The sequence below is a fragment of the Chrysochloris asiatica genome, unplaced genomic scaffold (genome assembly GCF_000296735.1).
Source record: "Chrysochloris asiatica unplaced genomic scaffold, ChrAsi1.0 scaffold00449, whole genome shotgun sequence".
In the NCBI taxonomy this organism is placed as follows: domain Eukaryota; kingdom Metazoa; phylum Chordata; class Mammalia; order Afrosoricida; family Chrysochloridae; genus Chrysochloris; species Chrysochloris asiatica.
Window position 1 is genome coordinate 1,253,425 of NW_006408967.1, and position 4,101 is coordinate 1,257,525.

At 35.6% G+C, this 4,101-nt stretch overlaps 1 pseudogene; it reads left to right on the forward strand.

Annotated features, from left to right (window-relative positions):
- The first annotated feature begins 476 nt into the window (after window positions 1-476).
- The window catches only part of LOC102835687, a 146,630-nt pseudogene continuing 143,005 nt past the window's right edge, over window positions 477-4,101 (forward strand).

Consider the following 4,101-nt stretch of genomic DNA (forward strand, 5'->3'; position numbering starts at 1 on the left):
GTATGTTTTCAGCTATTTCTATATTACTTTGAGTAAAACTTTACTCACATGGGATATCAAAGATATCGTCCAATGATTTCCTCATTCTGTAGGGTTCTCTCTATTTGGAATGCGCATATTGCGGATCTCTTCCTATCAGTCCGCCAGATAGTTGTCTTCCAAATTTCTTGGCATAGATGGGTGAGTGCCTCCTGTGCTGCCTCACTTTCTTGAAAGATTTCTATTTGTATTCCATCAATTCCTGGAGCATTTTTCTTTGCTAATTCCTTCAATGCACCTTGGACTTCTTCCTCAGTATCATTGACTTTTGGTCATATGATACATCTTGAAACAGTTGAACATCAACCATTTCCTTTTGGTACAGTGACTCTGTGTATCTCTTCTATCTTAGTTTGTCTTCTTTAAGAAGACAAGAAATAAAGAAAAGGTTGAAATGGATGTCAGAAGAAATGCTGAAACTCTCCAAATTCAAAGACATGGAAAGAATCCTGAATGCAGCTCAGGAAAAGCAAAATGTTACCTACCTACTAAGAAAATCAGTAAGATTCAGCTCTGACTTCTCAGCAGAAATCATGCAGGTAAGAAGGCAATGTGCAGACACACAATACTGTGACAGAAATAAAATTCCAACCAAGAATCATATACCCATCAAAAGCCCTTCAAATATGTCTGGAAAATTAGATTCTTTCTAAATAAACATAAATTAAAGGAATTTATTAAAAAAAAAAAAAACAAATTTATTAAAAAAATATATTAAAGGGAATTCTTTGGACTGAGAATAAACAAGAGCAGATAACAATCAGATGTTAACATATTTGGAAACACCACCCAGAATTCAATCCAGATATAAAAGTATCCAAAGTAAAACAAACCTACATGTTGAAAACAGGGAATCAAAAATAACAATGTATAATCAAGAAAAACATATAAAAAAAGTAAGAAAAAAAAATTACAGAATTCCAAATGTCGAGGAAGTTAAGTAGATTTCTAGATCAAACAGACTGTTTTAAACTAGGAAATAAATCAATAAATTTCAGAGTAACCTCAATAGAATTTAATATATATTATATACAAATCAAGTAAAGAGAAAGCTATGAAGATGTTGTATACATTAGACACTAATGAAATTGATGTGAAAATATACACACAAAAAAAGGAACTCAGCACAGGAAAATTTATTGTACGAAGAAACCATCATCACCACGAAAAAAAGACACCGCTAAATGACTATAGTCAATTCATACCTATTGATAACTAGACAGAAAGTCAATTGATTATGTGCACCAGTCAAGAGACAGTAACAGAATGGATAAGAAAACAGTCAGCATAATTTCATCAATGTAATAGACCAGTGTGATATCTTGTCCAGGGAAAGGCAATCAAGATCCTTACAAACTAAATTATGACAGTGCTGGAGAGTTAATTTGCCTTTAAGGTAAGAAAGTGGAACTGTATTATTGAACTTTCCAGCTGATGGAAAACTGTTTCGGATGAGCCTTAAAAACTGGAATTGAGAAAAAATCATTAGCCAGAATAATAGCTGAATACCAGGGAGCATGAAATGCATATTAATTTCCTCAAGCAAAAGAAACATCTTCAACAGTAGCTGCAATTAGAGTAAAATCTGGTTAAGTTTATGGTAATCCACTTTATTTTCAAATATCCATCTGTTTAGGGTACAGGCCAGATAGAAGAGTTATATGGGGATGTGATGGGAGTCACCATCCGTCCATTCTTCAAATCCTTGTTTGTAGCACTGATGTCTGCAATCTCTCTAGGAATGCAGTATTGCTTTTCATTTATGTTTTTGCTAAATGAAGGTAGTATTGATGGTTTCCATTTGGCTTTTTCCAACCATAAAAGCCCCTATTCCACATCTCAGGAAATGAATTTGGGGGTTCTACCAGTTTCTGAGTATGTGAGAGGGTGAGTCAACAACTGTCCACGCTCCAGTTATATGAAAATATGCACCTTTGTCCATGGTTTATGACAGCATTGTGAGTGCATATAAAATGATTCTGTTGAATAGATGAGTGACAGTAGATTATGTGGCAAACCATATGAAAATCAGTCATGTCTATGCCTATGAAATAATCCATCATAGATTTGGGTTTTGAAAAAGTTTTGCAAAATGAATGCTGAAGCAACACATGGAAGATCATAAACAGAAGCATTTAGACATCTGCAAACAAAATTTGGATTGATACTCGAAGGGAGGTAAAATATTCTTAACAAAAAGTGTTACTGGTTAAGAGATATAGATTCATCACTACAAGCCTAAAAAAAAAAGGATAGAGTATGGAATTAAAACATCCTCAATCATTGACCAAGAGAAAGTTCAAAAGTCAACCATCAGCTGGAAAATTTATGCTTACATTTTTCTGAAATTCTCAAGGGCCAGTATTGAAACACTATTAGGAAAATGTTAAACAATCAACAGTGCTCATTACAGTGAAATGCTTACTTAAGAACCGAAGCCTAAATTTCAAATTAAATGAAGAGGACTGCTATCCAAGTGCATTTTGACCTTGAATGGCCATGCATGTCCACACACCTCTGTCCACACTGTTGATGCTTTGCAAAAAATTTATTTGAGATATTAAAGTATCCTCCCTATAGTCCTGATCTTGCTCCATGGGATTTACAACTGTTTATTCGAACCTTAAGGTCAGCGATTCTAAACTACCAGCTACTCCATGGGAGAAAGATGAGGCTTTCTACTCCTGTAAAGATTTACACCCTTGGAAACCCTGTACAGGGTCACTATGGGTCGGAACTGACTCGATGGCACTTAACAACAACAAATTCATGTGAAAGCAGCCCTTTGAGGATGAAAATTCACCCCTGATGTAGAAGTAGAGACAGTGGTGCATTTGTGGCTCAAAGTTCAGTGTAAAACATTTTAAAGTAAGGAAATAAAAAAGCTTGTTGAGAGATGCACAAAATGTCTTGAAAAACAAGATTATGTTGAAAAATTATTAATTTGTATTTTCTAAAAGTTGATTAAAATAAATTCTAAAGCCAGAGACCAGATAATTTTTTATTCACCGTCGTGTATTTTAGATTACACATTCTGGAACTGGAAAAGTCACTACAGTGTGAGTTAGGGACCCAGTGGATCCACAGTGAGATAGACTTAGCTAAGACTCCATTAATTACTTGAATTCCATACATCTCCCATTCTTGCTAGTGGACCAGAGTGACATTTTGGGCCTCCTGGAATTAGTGTAAATCCAAAGCTGTGTCTAATAATCCTGGAAAAGTCTGATAAATTCCTTTCCCTCAATGAACAGTCACTCTTGTAAAAGGCCATAGATTCCTTTGGAGAATCAGGGATGTAAGACTATAAGTTGATCGTGTAGCAGGGTCCTTTCTCAAGATTACTTGTACACTTTTCATTCAAGGGGTAGTTGGTCTGTAAACTGACTCATGTCTTGGAAATGATTGAGAAACCATGACTCTCTATTTTGGTGCTTCAATTTAGACTGCCATTCATTTGACCTAGAGTTCTACCTCTTGCACAGATAAAGTAAATATCTAGTAGATTCCCCATCTATTTAACTCCTAAGGACACCTTACCTAATTAGCCAACTCTGTAAGTCAACAGAGTCCAACTATTCTGATTATTGCATTGATTCTGCTGTCCATTACAGTAACCATGCTCCCGTTGTGTAGATTAATTTAAGTGCTGCCACTTGGTCCCTACCACTATGGGATCTAATATGCACAGTTGTGGTTGTGATTGTTGTTTTTAAATGCCTTCAAGTCAGTTCCGATGACTTATAGTGATCCTGTGTAGGGTTTTCAAGGAGTGGTTGGTGACTTTGAACCAAGCAACCTTGTGGTTTAAACAAACCTTTCACTCCAGTGCTTTATCCCAAAGTATCACATGTTGCAGACTGGTCAGAGGTTCGAGACCCTATAGGCCTGAGTGTAACAGATCTAGCCACTTGGCAGTTAATGGCAAATTGTTTTTCATCTTAGTGTTCAGTTATATTTATTAATTTCATACATGGAGCCCTTGATATCCACAGATAAATGTAATATTTTCCTAAAAGCCAAGACTGTAAAATTCCAAACAGGCAAAGTTCTTCTCTCAGA